Below are 23,937 nucleotides of genomic sequence, written 5' to 3'. Positions count from 1 at the left end.
GTGTAAGAATTTTCCTTAGAGAAAAGTTCACCCAAGACCAAGGAATTCAAGCACAAGCACAACAATAGACCAAAAGAGTATGATCAGAATGATGATATCATACCAAGGAACTCAAGCACAAGCACAAAAATAGATCAAAAGAGTATGATTAGAATGATGATATCATAATTGATATCATCATTCTAATCATACTCTTTTGATCTATTGTTGTGCTTGTGCTTGAGTTCCTTGGTCTTGGGTGAACTTTGCTCTAAGGAAAATTCTTACATGGTATCGAAGTTGAGGGAATTTCTCTTCACATAGCCATTCAAGACCATTCTTGCTTCAACACCTCAACCCATATTTAGAGTATTATAGTTATTGGGAGTGTCTAGAGGTAAAGTGGACCTCACCATTGTGTTTGGAATGTTGATTCAGTGAATTGACTACAAATTTGCCTATGTTGGGCCATAATCAAAATTGAGGCAACATTTTTTTTCCAAATGGGCAACATAAAGGCCCAATTTGTGAAATTGGTATGATCATTTTAGATCTATACATTTAATTTTCATATTTGCATTTTTTTTCATCTGAATCTATACAAATTTTTTTTTGGATCTACATTATTTTTTTTGAAAAAATTGGCCATCAGGCCTGTAGGAGAGATTTTTTGCAGGTGAAGATTGAAGCTTGCTGGTGCAAATCAGATATTTGCATCACATTCAGAAGGTCAAAAAACCCCCAAATTGGATTTTGTTTCATCTAAATCAGATATCTGAGGCAAAATCTAGAGCCATTTGATTTTTGGAGGCACGACGATGACGATTCAAGAAAAATAGTTACAGTAGCGATTTTCAAACAACGATATCTCCCTCATACAGACTCCTTTTTGTAAGCACTTTTTTGTTTTGTTTTGGGGTAGAATTTCATGATCTACACATTGGTGCAGGGGGTTTGATAGTACAAGCTCATCTGGATACATAATTAGGTTCTATTTTTTTTGAAAGTGCATTTCTTTTGTCTACTTTTTAGATCTACAATTAGATTATAGGTTCTATGGATAGAAATACTACTTTTAGAAATAAGCCCTAAATTGGCTATTATACACACACTACCTATAAAATGCTTGAATCATACATTAGGGAGGGGTTTCTTTGATTGCTTTATGGCATTTTGGGGGTTCATTGATTAGTTCATCATGGAAGAGGAAGATTTAATTATGTTGACACCAAAAAACTATTAGGAATGGAGTCAATTGGTTATCACATATCTTAGTTAGCATAATACACTACCATATGCAAGAGGACTTACCTACAATGCAGACACAAGTGCTCTCATTTGGCATACTCTCTTTCTAGTTATGGATATGGAGGTTATGGATTCACTTGAGGACATTAAGTCATTTGATCCTTATGTTTATTGGATTCATCTTTGGGAAATGTATGGAGATCCACACATTCCTCCATTCCTAAAAGATCTTTTACCTCCAATTATAGCTACATCCTTTCTAGATGAGATCACACCTCTAGATGCTCCTGTTGCTCCTACTGCTCCTATTCTAGCCATAGATGCTTCAGATTTAGTGCAGCAGGAACCTTCATGTCTTCCTACTTTACCTTCATATGACAACTTCTAGACATTGCAGTACTATTCCCAGAGTCTCACATTGAAGATGTGGGAGACATCCTTGATGATATTTGTCATCTCTTTGAGGAAAATTCTTCATCTATTGCCATAATGATCAATTCATGTACTTCACCACAACACAATACACTTTGTCTTTTAGCTCCAACATTAGTTGATGACTTCTTCATAGACATTTTAGGTTTGTTCATGGAGCCACACATAGCATATTTGGGAGACATCTTTGATGATATACCACTTCTCTTTGATGAGGAAAATCCTTCTCCAGTTGTTGCGAGGGCTCACTTTGACCCTCATGTCCATTCTCTACATGATCGATCTTTACAGGCTAATGTGATTGTGGATTCTTATGTACAATAGTTGCAGGAGGTCTCTTTATCATTTGAGGAGACTATTGGTTCTTTGACAGGTTCTACACACATCCTTTCTCAATCTACACATGTTCTTTTCAAAGGTCTTAGAGGGAGAAACCATCGACATTGACATAGGGACACTTGAATAGGTTTTAGAGATACCTTTTATCATCAAGATTCATTCCACACACAGGCGAAGAATCTAACCTATACCTCTACCATTGTTTCTTCCAAAGGGGAGGAAAATTATTCAATGATCATGGATCAACTTCTACATTGGAGCATTTTTCATTGATTGGCATACTGCCTTTGGGGGGGGACTCCCTTTGTCTCCTTCTTCTTCTCTTTTATGGGGGGGAGACTTTTTCCTCTTAAGGGGTTTTGTCCTTCCACTTCTCTTTTGTATATACTTGATGGGGGTTGGGGGGGGGGGGTCTTGATTACTCCATCCATCCATGTATCCTATTTTCATCTCTCTTTTTGGGGAAGTGTTTTTCCCATGAGGTTTTCCCTCTTTCTCCACTTTATGAGAGATTGCATTGCATTATGTACATGGGTACCTAACATGGCCTAGTAGCCAAGACCCATCTTGTATTTCATCCTAGTTTTCGTAAGCTTAAGGGCATTCTCCTAAGTTGCACTTAAGGGGGGGTGTTGGTGTAAATACATATTTACTATTTACACTTACTTAAGTTTACTTAGGTTAATGCATTATTTTATTATATTACATTATTATATTATTTATTTGGTGAGACACTTAGGAGATTGCATACTTTTATGAGTTGTCATGTTGACAACATAGAAGTAAGCAACTCTAATTCAAGACATGGTGTTTACAACACTGGAGTTTGCATCATTAACTAAGTTGTTATGTAGACAACACAGCTATTCACACTCCTAATTTAGCACACGGTATCTACAACATTATGTTGTATGCTACACCTTTGTAGGCTTATCCTCTCATCATCACACTTTTGTGCTTAATGGAGGATAACCCATATCTGGTGGACATGTGCCTGGTTGTATGACTTATCATGTTGCTAATTCCTATGCATTCTAGAAGCCTTCCAGAGGCCTTTATATATAGGCACTCCTAGTGTACTTTTACATTGAATTGAATACATATCGATATTCTAATCATACTCTTTCTAGTCTACTATTGTGCTTGTGCTTGAGTTCTTTGTTCTTGGGTGAATTTTGCCTTAAGGCAAATTCTTACACATTTCATAATGATGTTGAGTCGACATCTCAACATACTGCACTAATAAAGAACCTCAAGTCTTAGTGCTATAGGAACACATAATTTTGGTTACATAATTCACTTGGTTAAACTCTAGTTAAGGTGTGACATCATACACGAGGAAAAATTAGGGTTCCATAGCTCTCGGGTTAAAGTTGAATTAAAAATGCTTAGTTGAGTAAGGTTAGATTCATGTAATTTCTTTTTTTGACATGCACATGGAATAACACCACAATAATGGCACATTTAGGTTTTCACCATAATTAATGGTTTAATCAACCTTACTTGATCATTTTTCATTTCACGTTATTATGTTTGTTAAATTTTATAAGTTACATTAGGTTATTATGTCATCATCTATTTGTTTTAGTATGTCGATTCAAACTCCTTGGTGCACTAGTATGCATTCTTTCAAAAGTTTACCTATGACCTTAGTGCTTAGTCATGACTAAAATTATATTTTTAATCATTAAATTTTCCTCATTAAACCTTATACATCATTCATTTCATTTTAAAGCATAATCCAATTTACTAAGTCAAGATGTCTAGTCAACTTGACTTACAACACCTTTGACCATTACATGAATATTAAAAACCTGATAATTTCTCATAACCCAAACCTTAATAACCATTAAAATTACAACTAATCAAATATTTAATAGAATAATATAATGTTTAGATTCATTCATTATGTTAAATCTATTTATACCTATACCCATAAAAACATTAGTTTACCTCACCATGTCACTATTTTGATTTAACTCTAACATTACACCTAAAGACTAATATCTTATAATCATTTTACAAACTTAATCAAATCCATTATATTCTAAATATGAAATTAAATTTTCAAATGTCTCATAAAAAATATTTAAAATCAACATCCAAACCCAAATCATTAAACTCCTAACTATCTCCTAATGTTACTTACCTACTAACTACTAACCCATCAATCTAAAGGTCATTAGTAAACTTACCTTTTTTTCTCTTAAACTAATCTTATTTAAAAAAATGATAAATAAAAATAAACTAAATCTTAAACATACTAACTAATTACTAAAAAATATTAAAATATATTAATCTACTCCTTACTAACTAACTAACCTTACTTTACACCCTAACTAACCCCCCATGGCTACTTGGCCACTTCGCTTTCCCCCCATCCTCACCCTTGGTGCTGCCCAAGGTCAAATATGGTCTCTTCCACATAGGGGTATGTATGTGAAGAGTTAACCTTTTTAATAAGAAAAGGTGAGTTTTTTTTTTTTTTTTTCTAAAGTTTGGGAAGACTTTAACAAACATCCCTTAAGATATCCCTCCATCTTGTTATGCGTCCAGCCCATGTGTCATGTCAGGGATGACATCGGGAGACGTGTTGGTACTCCATGTACAACCATATGATGGACCAAATTCTATGCATGGGATTGTGGACTGGAGTTATAATTTAAAGCTTTATAGGTGAGTTTGTGAGAAAAAAAATAATTGAGTATAATAGATTTTTATTTTATATTTCTTTTTGCATTTGTTTTTCTTTGAATAAACTCTATATGAAATTAAGAGGGTATCTAGGGAATATTCCTTATCACTTTTTTGAAATTTAAATGTTTTTGTTGGTGTAAATAAGTATTTACTTATTACACTTAAGTTTACTTAGGTCAATGCATTATTTTCCTTAGGAGTTTGCATACTCTTATGAGTTGTCATGTTGACAACATTGGAGTAAGCAACTCTAATTTAGCACATGGTGTCTACAATACTAGAGTTTGCATAATTAACTGAGTTGTCATGTAGACAACACAGTTATTTGCACTCTTAATTAAGCACATGGTGTCTACAACATTATTTTTCATGCTACACCTTTGTAGGCTTATCCTCTCATCATCACACTTACTCTTGTGCTTAATGGAGGATAATCCACTCCTGGTGGACATGTTCTTGGTTGTAAGATTTATCAGTGTCCTGATTAATAGGCATTCTAGAAGCATTCCAAAGGCCTTTATATATATGCACTCCTAGTGTACTTGAACATTGAATTGAATATTATATTGTCATTCTGATCATACTCTTTTGGTCTACTATTGTGCTTGTGCTTGAGTTCCTTGATCTTGGGTGATTTTTTTGGAAATATAGATGGAGTAACTAAGAGCGGGCGGGGGGGGGGGGGGGGGGGGGGTGGTGAAATAAAATTGACTGCAGCTATTATTTGATAAACACACAGAAAATGCTGTAACTCGATAAAAGCAGTGTGATTTACTTTTAACTAATCTTAAACATTCATTGTGATTAAAAAGAAATAACATGAACACATGAGACACCAAGATTTAACATGGAAACCCAATATGGGAAAAGCCACTAATGTAACTAGTTACTATTTTTCACTCTTCTGAAGTGAGCCCTATTAGGAGCCAACTTGGTTAAAGGTTATAAAACACACTGTTAGGTGTGACCTTGTTAGAGGATTTAATCACCCTATTAGGAGTGGCCTTGCAAGAGTTCTCTAAAAAAATTCAAAGGAACTATCACTTGGTTAGAGGATTTACAACTGGCTGTTAAACCAATTCTATTAAAAGATTTTGAATCACTACTACAATGGTAAGAAAGTAACAATGAAATGACCTAATTGTGATGCAACTGAATTGCTGATTACAGATCTCTATTATGCTTCATACTAGATCCTTCCTAATTGAATATTACTTTGTTGCTCCATAAGGATATCTGACCATCGTTCAAGTTCACTCACACTTTCCTTCTCAATCAATCAATACATTTGCACACACACACACACACACACACACACACACACACACACACACACACACACACACACACACACACACACACACACACACACACACACACACACACACACACACACACACAAGAATCTCAACTTGACCTTATATTTATACCATCCAGATTATCAAGTCAGCTCAATTACAAATTACAATGACCAATAATCATTACCATAGTTGGCTAGAATCAATACTTGAAATAATTAAACTTCATATCCAAAATCAACAAAATCCTTTGATAGCCAACCCAGCTCGGTAAACATTAGTCCTAAAATGATTCCATGTGTTAACCAACACAAGCTTGGTTAACACTGTGAACTTGAAAAATCCTTTGGCAACCAAGTGAATTTAGTTAATACTAATTTTGTCCAACTTTCCTTCATTAACCATGAAAACTCAATTAACACTACTTTCTATCATAATTTCCTTTGATGCCTAAGTGAGCTCAATAGACACTATCTTTGCACAGTAATCTCCAGGAATGCTCGGTAGACAAGGAAAGTTGTCTTGCTAACCAAGTGATCTTAGTTAGCACTAACAAACAACTAATATGACATTTGTGTAACATCAAAGACAACACACAATTAAATAATTGTATCCAACAATCTCCCTCTTTGGCATTGATGGCAACACAAAATGTCATAGCACAATGAAATTTGAGAACAAGACTTTCTTTGATAGAAACCTCTTAGATTTTTATATCACAAGCTTCTCTTTTATGCAGTAACTACCTCCATGAAGGAATTACATAGCTTCTTTTCTTAAAACAAATTTCAGAAAGATATGATAGTAAACTCTCCCTCTTTGACAACACATGCCAAAGAGAACACATACAAAATAAGTATCAATGTACCTTGAGTATTGATTCATATGCAATATTCTCTTGACTATGCTACATCAACTAATAGATCTTCAACTAGGTTCTTGTTGATGCATTACTAAAATTTTATTTAGTGAGCTTCAGATAGGGTAATGACCCCTAGCATACCTCTTAGATACAAGAATGCATCCTTAGGTAATGGCTTGGTAAATATGTCTACAATCTATTCTTTTGTATGGACATATTACAATCTAATTTCTTTGTCCTGCACTAATTCTCTGACAAAATGATATTTTATAGCAATATGCTTGGTTTTGGAATGCATCACTGGGTTCTTTGATATGTTAATTGCACTTGTATTATCACAAAACATGACAACCGGTTCTCTAATCTCAACCTTCATGCCTTCCAACAATTGTTTAAACCAAACAATATTAGAACAATTCACTATTGTTGCAACATATTCTACTTTTGCTATGGATTGGGATGTGCAATTTTGTTTCTTGCTTGTCCAAGATACCAACCTTTTACTAAGAAAGAATGCTCCACCACTTGTGCTTTTTCTATCATCAATGTTTCCTACCCAATTAGCATTAGTAAACACTTTTAGGTCTAGATTTCCTCCAATTTTATACCATAAGCCATAGTCTTCAATGCCTTTCAAATATCTCAAGATTCTTTTGATTGCCATCATATGTTTTTCTCTGGGTTTTGCCAAGAATCTTGCCACTATACCAATTGCAAGAGCAATATCAGGTCTTGTATGAACTGCATACTATAATTTTCCAATCATTAATCTATATAAGGTCTGATCTACCTCTTTTGAATCATCATCTTTGGTAAGCTTTAATCCACTACACATGGGGGTTCCAACTGATTTTGAATCTTTCATACCAAACTTCTTGAGTATCTCCTTGATATACTTAGACTGAGTGATGTAGATACCATTCCTGCTATGTTGTATTTGAAATCCAACAAAGAACTTAATCCCACCAAACATAGACATTTCAAATTCTTTGTCCATTTGCTTTGAAAATTCTTTGCATAGATCATCATTCCCTATGAATAAAGTATCAGCCACAAATATTTCTACCAATACAATCTTGTCATCTAGTCCTTCTTTGACATACAAACTACTGTTATCATTACTTCTCTAGAAACCAATCTGTATAAGGTAGTTGTGCAACCTCTCATACCATGCTCTAGGAGCTTGTTTCAAACTATACAATGCTTTCTGTAATTTGTAGACCATGTCCCTTTTTTTTGGATCAACAAAACCTTTTGGTTGTTCAATGTAGATTTCCTCATCAAGAATACCATTGAAAAATACAGATTTAATGTCCATCTACTATACTTTGAATCCTCTATAAGTAGCATATGCAAGTAGAGTCCTGAGACCTTCTAATCTTGCAATAGGAGCAAAAGTCTCACCATAGTCAATTCCTTCTTCTTGAGAGTATCCTTTACACACCAATCTAGCTTTGTTTCTTGATACCTTACCATCCTCATTCAACTTATTCCTGAATACCCATTTTGTTCCAATCACATTTTTATTTTTAGGCCTAGGTACAAGAGTCCAAGTTTTGTTCTTCTCTATTTGGTCAATTTCTTCATTCATAGCCTCACTCCAACTTTCATTTTCCAATGCATCTTTAACATTTCTAGGTTCAAAATCAGCAAGTAAACATGTACCTTTTAGCTTACTTCTTGTCATAGTACCTTCTAATTTATCTCCAATACTATGATCTGGTGCATGATGCCTTCTAACATACTTGGCTAATATAGGTTCCTTGCCTTTTGAATGCATTATATTGTCTTCATCTTAAACTTCAACTTCTGGCTCTGGTTGCTCAGACTTAGTAGCCATTGGCTCAGTAGATTTAGAATGCAACTTGGGTCCTTGTGACTTGGTTTGAACTTCTTGTAACTCAATGACTAAGGAAGACTTGGGAGTAGAGGTCTCCTTATTGACAAATATTTTTGGCAATGTATTAGGTTCGATGTAAATAAATCTCCTGTAATCTTCTGGTTCCTTTTTTCTTTCTTCTTCAATCCTTTCTGCAAACTCATCAATTCTCACATGTGCACTTTCTATGATTTTATGAGTAGACAAATTCAAACATCTATATGCCTTACTCTTGTAGGAATATCCTAAGAGTATACCTTCATCACCTTGCACATCAAACTTTCCTTTTCTAGATTCTTTCAAGATATAACATTTGCTTCCAAATCCTAGATAGCTTACATTTGGTTTATAGCCATACCATAATTCATAGAGAGTTTTATATGAGTCATTCTTGAACTATACTCAGTTTAAAGTATGAAATATAGTGTTGATGGCTTCCTTCCAATATTTGATAGCAACATTCTTTTCAATCATTAGAGTCCTTGTACAAACCATGATAGATCTGTTTTCCCTTTCAACTATTCCATTCTGCTAGAGAGTTCGAGGGGCTAATACTTGTCCTTTGATTCCTCTTTCAATGCAAAAGTTGTTGAATTCATTGGAGATGAATTCACCACCTCTGTCTAATCTTAAGCATTTTAGTCTTTTCCCTCTTTCTTTCTCTATTCTTTCCAAATACCATTTGAATTTCTCAAATGCTTATGACTTCTCTCTTATATACATAACAATCATCATTCTAGAGTAGTCATCAACAAAAAGAATAAAGAATTTTTCTCCACTATAGCTTTCTATTCCAATAGGTCCACACAAATCAGTATGCACAATTTCCAAGATATCTTCAGATTGATAGTTTTTTCTTTTAAAACTAGTCTTTTCCATTTTGCCAATTTGACAGCTTTTGCATAAACCAACATCTAGTTTCTTGAAACTAGGAATACCTCTTGCCTTCATGAATTTTCTTTTTTTTCACCATGTTATCAAAATTTACATGACATAACCTTCTGTTCCATAACCAACTTTCTTCAATTTGAGCAATAAAATATGAGCAATCACCAAGATCAAGATAAAATAGGTTACCTTTTGTTTGTTAATTCTCTGACCGAATCAGTTTTCCTTTATCATCCAGTAGTCTTTCCTTGCCATGCATGAATTCCACCTTGAATCCAATATTGATTAGCTATGCCACACTTAGTAGATTATGTTTTAGTCCTTCAATCCAGTAGGCATTATCACATACAAGTTCTTTGGTTAATGAGATTTGTCCTCTCCCTTTTATGCAATAAGGTTCATTATTTCCAAACCTTACACTACCACCATCATAGTCTTCAAAGTGTTTAAACTTTGTTTTATCACCAGTCATATGATGTGAACATCCACTATCTATGGTCCATGTATCATTTTTGCTCACATGAGAGATAAGTTGCATATTATCTTCTTCATCATCAGATTCATCTTTTACAACAATGTAAACTATTTCATCTTCATTGTTATCAGAATATTTAGCCATAAAATAAGTCTTCTTACCTTTGTCCTTGAATGATTTGAGATTTTTGCCATTGCACTTGTGGTTTCTCTTCTCATCCTTGCTTTCTTTATTTGGAAACCTAGCAGCAATATGACCAATTTCTTCACATGAAAAATAGATTAGGGGAACTTTACCTTTGTATTTTCCTTTGCCTCTAGAATATTTTCTTCTAAGTAAAGCTTTAACAACTTCAAGATCACTATCAGAACTTCCCTCTGATTCTTCTTCTCTTGCTGACTGAATGTCCTTTATTTTCTTGCCTTTCTCCTTAAGTGAAAGCTTGGCCTCAAATGCAGATTCAATATTCTTGGAAGCTGAAACATAATTGTCAAAGTTATCTAGCTTAGAAGCTGTATATCTTCCTACTAAGGTATCCAAAGTTATCTTATGATTTGTTTCACACCTCCTTTCTTGAATAGCATATACTCTAATTTCATAGATAGGAAGTAATGTTCTGAGAACTTTATTTATAACAATTTCTTCCTTGATTTCTCCTCTAGATGCTCTAATTGCACTAACACTGGCTTTAATTCTTTCTACATATTTGGCAATATTTTCATCTTCTCTCATTCTCATTTGATCAAATTTCCCTCCAAGACTTTATGCTTTGGCTCTCTTCACATTTTCATCACCACCATAGATGTCCTTTAGCTTATTCCACATTTCAAAAGTGGTTTTGCAGTCCTTGATATCATCAAATTCCTCATACCTAAGAGCAGATGCAATATCTATCATTATGGTGTTATGGTTCTTTTTCTTAGCAATATCTCCAACAGATAATGTACTAGTAGGAGTTATGTATTCTTTATCAAGGTATTTCAATCTTGAATCACTAATGGAAGCCAAATGAAGTCTCATGAGTCCTTTCCATGCTAAAAAGTTTTCTCTATTAAGCTTTGGAATTTCTCTCTTGTAAGACATCCTGATCTTTAGCTTAGGTCCTTGAAACCTTTCCTGTAAGCACCAAAAGCTCTGATACCAATTGTTGAAAATATAGATGAAGTAACTAAGAGGGTGGGGTGAATCAGTTACCACAAAAATATTTTAGATCCCTTGGATGTTAACAATAAAATTGATTGCAGTTGTTATTTGGTAAACACACAAAAAATGTTGTAATTTAGTAAAAGCAATGTGATTTACTTTTAACTAATCTTAAACATTCATAGTGATTAAAAAGAAATAACATGAACACATGAGACACCATGATTTAACATGGAAATCCAATATGAGAAAAACCACCAATGTAACTAGTTAATGTTTTTCACTCTTTTGAAGTGAGCCCTATTAGGAGCCAACCTAGTTAAAGGTTACAAAACAAACTGTTAGGTGTGACCTTGTTAGAGGATTTAATCATCCTGTTAGGAGTGGCCTTGCAAGAGGTTTTAAAAAAAATTCAAAGGAATTGTCACCTGGTTAGAGGATTTACAACTGGCTATTAAACAAACTAAGAGATTGTGAATCACTGCTACAATGGTAAGAAAGTAACAATGAAATGACCTAATTGTGATGCAACTAAATTGCTGATTACAGATCTCTATTCTAATTCACACTAGATCCTTCCTCATCGAATATTACTTTGCTGCTCCACAAGGATATCTGACCATCCTTTAAGTTTTCTCACACTTTCCTTCTTAATCAATCAATACATTTGCGCGCGCGCGCGCGCACACACACACACACACACACACGAATCTCAACTTGACCTTATATTTATACCATCTAGATTATCAACTTGACTCAATTAAAAATTAAAATGACCAATAATCATTACCATAGTTTGCTGGAATCAATACTTGAAAAATTAAACTTCATATCCCAAATCAGGAAAACCATTCGATAGCCAACCCAGCTCGATAGACACTGGTCTTTAAATGATTCCCTATGTTAACCAACAGAAGCTTGGTTAACACTACAAACTTACAAAATCTTTTGGCAACTGAGTGAACTCAATTAATACTAACTCTGTCCAAATTTTCTTATTTAATCATGAGAACTCGGTTAACATTGCTTTCTACCATAATTTCCTTCAATGCCTGAGTGAGCTTGGTAGATGCTGTCTTTGTAGAGTAATCTCTAGGAATGCTTGGTAGACAAGGAAAGTTGTCCTGCTAACCAAGTGAGCTTGGTAAGCACTAACTGACAACTGATATGACATTTGTGTAACATCAAAGATAACACACAATTAGACAATTGTATCCAACAGATTTTTCTCTAAGACAAATTCTTACATGGTATCAAAGCTTGGGGAGATTCTTTTCATATAGTTGAGACCCATTATGCATTTCACCCTAAGCTTTTATAAGCTTAAGTGCATTTCCCTAAGTTGCACTAAAAGGGGGGTGTTAGTGTAAATAATTATTTACTTATTACACTTTACTTAGGTCAATTCATTTTATTTTTATTTCTTAAGTGAGACACTTAGGAGTTTCTGTACTCTTATGAGTTCTCATATTGACAACACTGGAGTAAGCAACTTTAATTCAGAGCATGGTGTCTACAACACTAGAGTTTGCATAATTAACTGAGTTGTCATGTAGACAACATAGTTATTTGCACTCTTAATTAAACACATGGTGTCTACAACATTATTTTTCGTGTTACACCTTGGTAGGCTTATCCTCTCATCATCACACTTACTGTTGTGCTTAATGAAAGATAATCCACTCTTGGTGGACATGTCCTTGGTTGTAAGGCTTATTAGTGTGCTAATTTCTAGGCATTCTAGAGGCCTTTATATATATGCACTCCTAGTGTACTTGAACATTGAATTGAATATCATATCGTCATTTTGATCATACTTTTTTGGTCTACTATTGTGCTTGTGGTTGAATTCCTTTATCTTGAGTGATTTTTCCCTAAGGAAAATTCTTACAGTTTTCCATGTATTTTATAGCATCCTATAGATGCTCATTTGAGAATTTTTTTTGAAACTTAATTTTTGAGTGAGAAAATTTAAGGAGGAATTCCAATGGTTTAACGGGTAATGTTTCAACTTACATAAGTGATATTAACAACTTTATTAATGTGTTTAGGGTATGTTAGTGATGTGCTAGCTTAAGTACTCTTTTTTTTTATTTAACTATATTTTTATAAATCTATATATCTATTTGACAAATTTAAATGCAACTATAAAGACCATATCATTTGAACATCAAATTTAATTTTAATAAATTAAAGCATAATCTAATTTGTATTTCTTCATGCATCAACATACTTATAATAAAATCAATCATCTTGTATTCAAAATTGAAATCCAAGGTTACCAAAAGTTGAATTGTGAAATAGCTAGAGTTCTATATTCATACTATTCAAAGCAATTACAAGAGATTTGCAACGAAATCTATTTTTTCATCTTCCCTTTTCTACTATCCAATTTATACATAAGAATAATAACTCTTCATATTACAATAACATCTGCATCATGAAATTGAAGTCCAATAGGTCTCAATAGAGATACAAATTTCTTTTTATAATCTGGTAACAAGATACACTTAAAATCATCACAAGGAGAAGTCTCCAACAAGATTGAAGGAAAACTACCAAGGCTCCAATTTCTAGGATGCTCCATCATAATAAACTATCCAAGCAATCTACAATTATACAAGAATAACCATGGAGAGCTCACCTCCCATCCTAAGCCCTGAAAAGCCACCCACTGAGCTAGAAGAATTAGTAATCAATAGGGTGACATTTAGAATATAAAAAAAATGACATAACTCAACATACAATTTCCATCCAAGGTATGCACAATAGGTTTCATATTGAACCTATGACTAGGGAGAAGGTGGATTTTTCTAGGTAGGAGAAGTCAATGAAGAACACAAATCATATACCTCTTCCAAAGCTACCAAATCACATAAAATTTCATTTCTTTCTCTCCTGATTTCCCCAAAAAAACTCAGTTTTGCAAGGATAAGAAAGGGCCCATAACACCTTGCTTCCTCTCTCTTCTCAACATGAGAAGAGACTTTGTACTTAGAGTCCAACTAAACCCTTCTCCCATACATGGCCACTTCAGCCCTATCTGAGGGTGAGTAATACCAATACTCCCTTCACAGTTTTCCTAACAAAAAAGAGAGAGAAATGAAGAAAGTGAAAAAACTCATAATACCCATCCCTCAGATGAAACAAAACACAAACACACTACAATATGCAAGAAATTTACACATACAAGCAATGAACAAATGAATCTAACCATGACAATGGAGGACCTGCCTTCACAAAGGTTATGACAATAGTGAGTTTTGAGATGAGATAAATCCTCTCCTTTCAAATCCAAACTTGACTTCTCTAAATGTAAGGAATGAGTGAACAACCCTCATCCCTTCAAAATGGCCATTAAATAGCTTCTAAACTTATCTACCCAAAATAGCAACAACTCCAATCTTGACTTTAAGCCTCCTATGGTCTTCCCACTTTCCCTTGCCATAAAGAAAACCTCTTAGCAAGAGTGTATACTTGGGTAGCTTCATGGAGATGATCCATTTTCCCAATGAAGGAAAATTTGGAGATTTTAAGGGTTATAAATGTTGCTAGGAAGTTCTAGAAGGGTGGAAAAGGTTCCCAACCCATACACATACCACTTGGGCACTTGAATTACATTAAATTTGGATTCTAGGATCAATTTATGACCTATACAAGTGGCTTGAAAAATTTGATTTCCAAAATCCTATGGATATAACCTTTCCACTAAACCCTAATTAAGGGAAATTATTTTAGGTTTCTAACTAAATCAGTCTTAGGTTAATGGGTTACATTGCTAACTATAATTACAATGTTAGTACACACACACACACACACACACACACACACACACACACATATATATATATATATATTTAAAAAGTGTAAAGTGACACCATAAGATTTACTTTTACATAAAATTTTACATGTCACAAAATACAAAATGATGCACATACATTCAGATTACGATACAAATTAAATACTTGACAACGAGGTTTGAATCACTTTTCCCATTTATGCACATAGATTAACATCGCTAATCTCATAATTGAATCATCATAACATATTCATCAATTTGAATTAAAATACTAAAATAATTATCATAATGTATACATATACCCTAAACATCATAAACATTATCAATAGAGCATATTGTACTATCTGAATGCATATAACATAAACATCAAGGTACCATAATTAACATCATCTTCATAAGGTAAAAAACCTCATAGCATTGTTAGTACAAATCAATGCTTAAACAATCAAACAATGTAGTAAGTCTCGAATCATAGGGTATCAAAACATGAACGCATAACCTCTTGTACACAATACTCTAACAACCTTAGCACATCGTAATGTACTTATAAGCTTTAAAATTAAGCTACTTAAGGGTATTTATAGTGAGCTAATGTTCTTTTTCTTTAGATTCCCAATTGTTCATATGAGGGAAAGTATTAAATTATATTATTGTAATAAACATCAAATCATTATATGTAAAATAGCCAAAATTATTATAATGTCCTCTATGTGGTTTCTAACAAGAATAACTACATTTTCCCTTACCATTTCCTTGTCATGTTCATACATTCATTAAAATATCCTATAAGGATTTAATAAAGAAATTCATATTTAAATAAGTACATATGAGGAGGGGTCTTACACCCTCCCCCACTAGCCTTTGACTTCCTCTTGGAATTCACACAAAATAAGATGTTCGTCCCATGCTAGACCTTGCTTAGACTTATTCCAAAATTTAGTCTAATACAAAAAGAGTCATGTATAATTCACCTATACACTCAAAGAAGATAACATATTTACCTAATTCCCCTTACTAAAAGTGAAGTTTAACCCATAACTCTGACATGGATACGCTTCCCAAGGTCAAACACTTCTTAAAACATACATGTCACATATATAAAACATTCTTAACTGGTAGGAATATACTTATAGAGTCTCTCATAATTAGTACCATAAGGTGTTCTAAATTCCACATACTTGCTCATCAAGGTAACAATTGTATGAGACTCCCCCAATATGATTCCCTTAAAATACAACTTGGACCTTTATCAAAGGTTAATCACTTTCACTCTAGAGTTTCCATTGTGTACTACTTCCTTAATAGGACACTAAACTAGTCCATCACTACACATGCACCTTTTGCATCTAAAATGTCCATTAGGTTAACTCATAACCTTAACTTATTTTATGTTGGGGTGCAATCCATTACTCAATATAGTCAATGGCTATTTGCTAGTCCTAGGAGAGGGTGGGGCACAAATACCTTCACTAAGATATCCATACCCTTATACTATACCTCCACTTGATTGTTGGGAATCCCTTTGGTAGGCCTATCATATGTCACTTTGCCAACACAATTCACAAGAAGGTGCCTCAAATTTCAAATTCAAAATCAAGTATGAAATATTCAATTAAAAAAATGAAACAAAAAAATTTAAGAGTGGTCACAATAGTAAATTTTTTTAATCAAGAAATAAAAGTATGTTTTAGAGGAAAATGAAACCATCAATAATAAATTTGGCTAAGCAATCCAATATCATAGTGTTGGCAAGAAGGAAGAATATATAAAGAAAAATTAAAATTAGACAAATAAGGAAATGAATCCAATTTCTTACAAAATTTACATTATTAACATACTGTAGCCATACCAAGGTCACTAAGGGAAAGGAGGAATTTTAAGTCTTCCAAATACATTGTAGGGATCTTGCATTGAAATTAGATGGTGGTCTAAAGACCATATCGCACAAATTGTGATTGATTCCATTGTTGGATACAATTGATTAACTATGTGTTGTCTTTGATGTTACAAAAATTTCATAATCATTATCAGTCAGTATATGTTGAGCTCACTTAGGTAGTGAAGATAGCTCTCAATGTCTATCGAGCATTCTTATGTTTGCCTAGTTCAAAAGGCAGTGTCTATCGAGTTCACTCGGGCGTCAAAGGAAAAGTTGTAGAAAGAGAGTGTTAACCAAGCTCACTCAAGTAACAAAGAAAAGTTGGATGCAACCAGTGCTAACCAAGCTCACTCAGTTGCCAATGGATTTTTGTAAGTTTGTAGTGTTAACAAAGGAAATCACTTCAGAGTTAGTTTTTACCGAGTAGGGTCAGCTAGCAAAGGATTTTCCTATTTTGTTATCTATTGACTCCAACCGACTGAGGTGATGAATATTGATTATTGTAAGTTGTATTTGAACCGACTTGAAAAAGTGAAAGGTATAAGTATAAGGTCAAGTTATTATTTCAATGTATGGGGAAAAGCATGCAAGTGAGTACAAGAGAATGTGTGAATTATGGTGATGTGGTTGAAGATCTATTGGTAAGCAGAAGAAGCGAATTTGAAGGATAATCAAAATATCCTTATGGTGTAGCAAAGCCATATTTGATTAGGAAGGATCAAGTACAAGACTCAATAGAGATCTAAAATTAGCAATCAAGTTGCATTCAAATTAGGTCAACTCATTGTTACTCTCTAGCCATTGTAGTAGTGATCTAAATCTCTTAACGGAGTTAGCTTAACAACTATTTGCAAATCCTCTAACAAGGTGGCCATTGCATTGAATTATTCTCAAGACCTCTAACTAAGCCACTCCTAATAGGATGATTAAATCCTTTAACAGGGTCACACCTAATAGTGTGTTTTGTAACCTTTAACAGAGTTGGCTCCTAACAAGGCTCACTTCAGAAGAGTAAAAATCAGTAACTAGTTGCTATTGGTGGTCTTTCTCAAATTGGATTTTCACATTAAATCCCAGTGTCAAATATATTCATGCTATTTTATTTATGTGTTTACAAATAAGTTAAAGTAATGATAATCATAGATAACATCTAATGATCTATAAGTTAATCTTTTACCAAGCTAATCCAATTTCTACCGAGTTACAACATTCTGTGTGTTTACCAAGCTTCAACAGTATTCAGTTATTTGTTTGCATTTTGTACTGACATCAAAAGGGATCTAGGAAATATTTTTGTAGTAACTAATTCACCCCTCCCCTCTCAATTACTCCTCTTATATTTTCAACAATTGGTATCAAAGCTATTGGTGCTTGCAGAGAAATTTTCAAGGACCTAAGCTAAAGATCAAGATGTCTTACAAAAGAGAGATTCACAACCTAAATAGAGACAACTTTGTAGCATGGAAAGGACTAATGAGATTGCATTTGGCTACCATCAGTGATTCAAGTTGCAAGTATCTTGATTCTGAATATAAGACTCCCACTGGAACATTATCAATTAAAGATATTTTTGAAAAGAAGAATCATAATATCATGATGATTGATATTGCATCTACTCTCAATTGTGCTGAATTTGATGAGGTAAAAGATTATAAAACTACTTTTGCAATGTGGAACAAACTAAAAGATATCTATGGATGAGATGACAGTGTGAGAAGAGCCAAAGTAGAAAGCCTTAGAGGACAATTTGATCAAATGAGAATGAGATAAGATGAAATCATTGAAAAATATGTGGAAAGAATTAAGGCCAGTGTTAGTGCAATCAAAGCATCTGGAGGAGACGTCAAGGAAGAAACTATTGTAAGTAAAGTGCTCAAAACTCTTCTTACTATTTATGCAATTAGTATCTTCTATTCAAGAAATGAGATGTGATCCAACTAATAAGATAGGGTTAGATGCTCTAGTTGGAAGATTAACAACTTTTGAGTTAGACAATTATGATAATTATGTTCCTACTTCAAAGAATATTAAATCTGCATTTAAAGCTAAACTCTCACTCAAAGAAAAGGGTAAAAAATCAAAATCCAGTCAATCAGGAAGTGAAGATGGATCATTAGAAGAAAGTTCAGACAATGATCTTGAAGTTGTTGAAGCCCTGCTTGCAAGAAAGTATTCCAAAGGAAGAGGGAAGTACAAAGGTAAAGTTCGTTTGATATGCTTTTCTTGTGAATAAATTGGTCACATTGCTACTAGGTGTCCAAACAAGGAAATGAAGGATGAAAAGAAAAGAAGCAAGCATAAAGGCAAGAAGGACTCCAAGAACTACAAGAACTTTGAGCACAAAGGTAAGAAATCTTGCTTCATAGCTAAAGATTTTGATAACAGTGAAGATGAAATGGTTTATATTCTTGTGAAAGATGAATTTGATGATGAAGGGGATAAGATGGAACTTATTTCTCATGTTCACAAAAATGATATATGGATTATTGACAGTGGTTGCTCACATCATATGACTAGTGAAAAAAAAAAATTGAGCATATGGAATATTATGATGGAGGTAGTGTAAGATTTGGAAACAATGAACTTTTTAATATAAAAGGAAAAGGATGTATCTTGTCAACTAAAGAACTTGTGTGTGATAATTCTTATTGGGTTGATGGACTAAAGAATAATCTACTAAGTGTGGCATAGTTGAATAACATTGGATTCAAGGTAGAATTCACGAATGGATAGGCCAAACTATTGGATGGGAAAGGAAATTTGGTTGGTTTTGGAAAGCAAACAAAAGGTAAGCTATTTTATCTTTATTTCAGTGATTGTTCATGTTTTATTGCTCAACTAGAAGAAATCTAGTTATGGCACAAAAGACTATGTCATGTGAACTTTGATAATCTGGTTAAGATAAGCAAGCATAAAAGAGTAAGAGGTATTCCTAGTTTGAAGAAGCCTAACATGGGTCTATGCAAGAATTACCAAATTGGTAAGACGAGAAAGACAAGCTTCAAAAGAAAAAACTATCAGTCAGAAGAAATCTTGGAAATTGTCCATATAAACTTATGTGGACCTATTGGAATAGAGAGTTATAGTGGAGAAATTTTTTTCATTCTCTTTGTTGATGACTACTTTAGGATGATGACAACAATGTACCTAAAAGAAAAATTAGAAGCTTTTCAAAAATTCAAATGGTATCTAGCTAGAGTAGAAAAAGAAACTAGAAAGAAGTTGAAATGCCTAAGATTAGATAGAGGTGGCGAATTCATCTCTCATGAATTCAAAAATTTTTGCATTGAAAGAGGAATCAAAAGACAAGTCTCTACTCCTGGTACACCATAGTAGAATGATATAGCAAAAAGAATAAATAGATCTATCATGGATTGTGCAAGAACCCTGATGATTAAAAAGAATGTTGCTCTCAAATACTAGAAGGAAGCTATCAACATTGCAATTCATACATTGAATAGAGTTTAGTTGAAGAAATATTCAAACAAGACACCTTATCAACTATGGTATGGCTGCAAACCTAATGTAAGTTACTTGAAAGTATATGGTAGTAAATGTTACATATTAAAAGAATCTAGAAAAGGGAAATTTGATATAAAAGGTGATGAAGGCATATTTCTAGGATACTCCTGCATAAGTAAAGCATACAGATGTTTGAACTTATCTACTCACAAAATTATAGAAAGTGCACATGTCAAAATTGATGAATATGCAAAAAAGAGTGAAGAAGAAAGTAATAAGGAACCTGAAAAATAAAAAAGATTCATTTACTATGAACCTGATACCCTTCCTAATCTATTTTAAAGAAAAGATGCCTCAACTCCCGAGTCCCTAGAAACTCCAATAGCTATTGAGTTGTAGACAATGCAACCCAAGCTACAAGGACCCAAGCCACTAACAAAGGCTACCAAGCTAGTTCAAACTAAGCCTAATGAACCCGAGTCATAGACAGAAGGACCCAAGCTTGAAACTAAAATTCAAAAAGAAGATGATGGAACTCATTCAAAGACCAATGAGCCTATATTAGCAAGATATGTTAGAAGACATCATGCACCTGATCAGATCATTAGAGATAAATTTGATGGAACAATGACAAGAAGAAAATTAAAAGGTACATGTTTACTTGTTGAATTTGAACCTAGAAGTGTTAAAGATGCTCTAGAAAATGAAAGTTGGATTGAAGTAATGAATGAAGAGATCGAACAAATAGAGAAGAAAAAAACTTGGACTCTTGTTCCTAGACCCAAGGATAAAAATTTAATTGGTACAAAATGGGCATTTAGAAATAAGCTAAATGAAGATGAAAAAGTATCAAGAAACAAAGCAAGACTAGTATGCAAAGGCTACTCTCAAGAAGAAGGTATTGACTATGGTGAAACTTTTTCTCTTGTATCAAAACTTGAAGGCATTAGAACTTTACTAGCATATGCAACACATAGAGGACTTAAGGTATGTCAAATGGATGTTAAATCTACATTCTTTAATGGAATCCTTAATGAGGAAGTTTACATTGAGCAACCAGAAGGTTTTATAGATCCTAGCAAAGGAGACATGGTTTGCAAACTATAAAAAGATTTATATGGTCTCAAGCAAGCTCCCAGAGCTTGGTATGAAAGACTTCATAATTACTTGGTACAGATTGGTTTTCAAAGGACTAGTGATAATAGTAGTATGCATATCAAGGAAGGACCAAATAAGAAGATTGTGTTAGTAGAAATATTTGTTGATGATACTTTATTTATAGGAAATGATGGTCTATGCAAAGAATTCTTAGAAGAAATGAGCAAAGAATTTGAGATGTCCATGTTTGGTGAAATAAAATTCTTTATTGGATTGCAAATACAATAGAACAAGAATGCTATCTACATCACTCAATCCAAGAATATCAAGGAGATACTGAAGAAATTTGGAATGGAAGATTCAAAACCAATTGGAACACCTATGTCTACTAGACATAAGCTTTCCAAAAATGATGATTCCAAAGAAGTGGATAAGACTACTTACAGATCAATGATTGAAAAATTGCAGTATGTAGTTCACACAAGGCCTGATATTGCTCTAGCAGTTGGAATAGTGGAAAGATTCTCAACAAATCCCAAAGAAAATCACATGATGGAAATCAAGAGAATCATGAGGTATCTGAAAGGTACTAAAGACTATGGTTCATGGCATAAACTTGGAGGCAATTTGGACTTAAAAGTATTTACTAATGCTGATTGGGTATTAAGTCTTGATGATAGAAAAAACACTAGTGGTGGAGCATTCTTTCTTGGTAAAAGATTGGTATCTTGGACAACAAAGAAGCAGAATAGTACTTCTCAATCCACAACAGAGGTAGAATATGTACAACAGTAGTAAATTGTTCTAACATTGTTTGATTCAAACAACTTTGGAAGGAATGAAGGTAGAAATCAAAGATCCAGTTGTCATATATTGTGATAACTCCAGTGCAATCAACATATCAAAGAATCCAATAATGCATTCCAAAACAAAGCATATTGCTATAAAATATCACTTCTTAAGAGAATTGGTGCAAGATAAAGAAGTCATATTGAATATGTGAATACAAAGGAATAGATTGTAGACATATTCACCAAGCCATTACCTAAGGATAAATTTTTGTATCTAAGAGGTAAGCTAGGGGTCATTCCCCTATCTAAAATTCACTAAATAAAGTTTAGTTAATGCATCAACCAAAACCTATTGAAGATCAATCAGTTGGTGTAAAATTCGCAAGGGAATATTGCAAATAAATTAGTACTTAAGGTACATTGGAATGTACATAGTTATTGTCTTTGGCATGTGTTGTCAAAGATGGAGAAGTTTACTGTCATATCTCTGAGAAATCTTTGGAACTAGAATACAGTCAGAAACTAGAAAGGGAGAAGTTCTCTGAAAGATGAAGTATGCTAAAATAGGGAGAATATTTTGAATGAACTTGGTAACAATTGTTGCAAAAAAAATTTAGTAAAAAGGAAGAGATCATACTGACAGAGGGAGTTCTCAAAACCAAAATTTCATTGTGCTATGACATGTTGTGTTGCCATCAATGCCAAAGAGGGAGATTGTTGGATACAATTGATTAATTATGTGTTGTCTTTGATGTTACACAAATGTCATAATCATTATTAATCAGTATATGGCGAGCTCACTTGGGTAGTGAAGATAGTTCTCAGTGTCTACCGAGCATTCTTATGTTTTCCTAGTTCATAAGGTAGTGTCTACCGAGTTCACTTGGGCATTGAAGGAAAAGTTGTAGAAAGAGAGTGTTAATTGAGCTCATTTGGGCAACAAAGGAAAGTTGGATGAAACCAGTGTTAACCAAGCTCAATCAATTGCTAAAGGATTTTCATAAGTTTTTAGTGTTAATTGAGCTTCTATTGATTAACAAAGGAAATTTTTTAGAGTTAGTTTCTATCGAGCAGGGTCGGCTAGCAAAGGATTTTCCTATTTTGTTATCTATTAATTCCAGCCGACTAAAGTGATGAATATTGATTATTGTAAGTTGTATTTGAGCCGAATTGATAAAGTGAAAGGTATAAGTATAAGGTCAAGTTGTGATTTCAATGTGTGGAAAAAAGTGTGCAAGTGAATGCAAGAGAATGTGCAAATTATGGTGATGTGATTGAAGATCTATTGGTAAGTAGAAGAAGAAAATTTGAAGGATAAGAAGAATATCCTTGTGGTGTAGCAAAGCCATATTCAATTAGGAAGGATCAAGTACAAGCTTAAATAGAGATCTAAAATCAACAATTAAGTTGCATTCAAATCAGGTCAACTCATTGTTACTCTCTAACCATTGCAGTAGTGATCTAAATCTCTTAATAGAGTTAGCTTAACAACTATTTGCAAATCCTCTAACAAGGTGGCAATTCCACTGAGTTGTTCTCAAGACCTCTAACCAAGCCACTCCTAATAGGGTGATTAAATATTTTAATAGGGTCACACCTAATAGTGTGTTTTGTAACCTTTAACAGGGTTGGCTCCTAACAGGGCTCACTTCAGTAGAGTGAAAATTA

Source organism: Cupressus sempervirens, chromosome 9 (assembly GCF_028749045.1).
Source record: "Cupressus sempervirens isolate cs-2001-9-10 chromosome 9, ASM2874904v1, whole genome shotgun sequence".
In the NCBI taxonomy this organism is placed as follows: Eukaryota; Viridiplantae; Streptophyta; class Pinopsida; order Cupressales; family Cupressaceae; genus Cupressus; species Cupressus sempervirens.
This window is presented reverse-complemented; position numbering follows the sequence as displayed.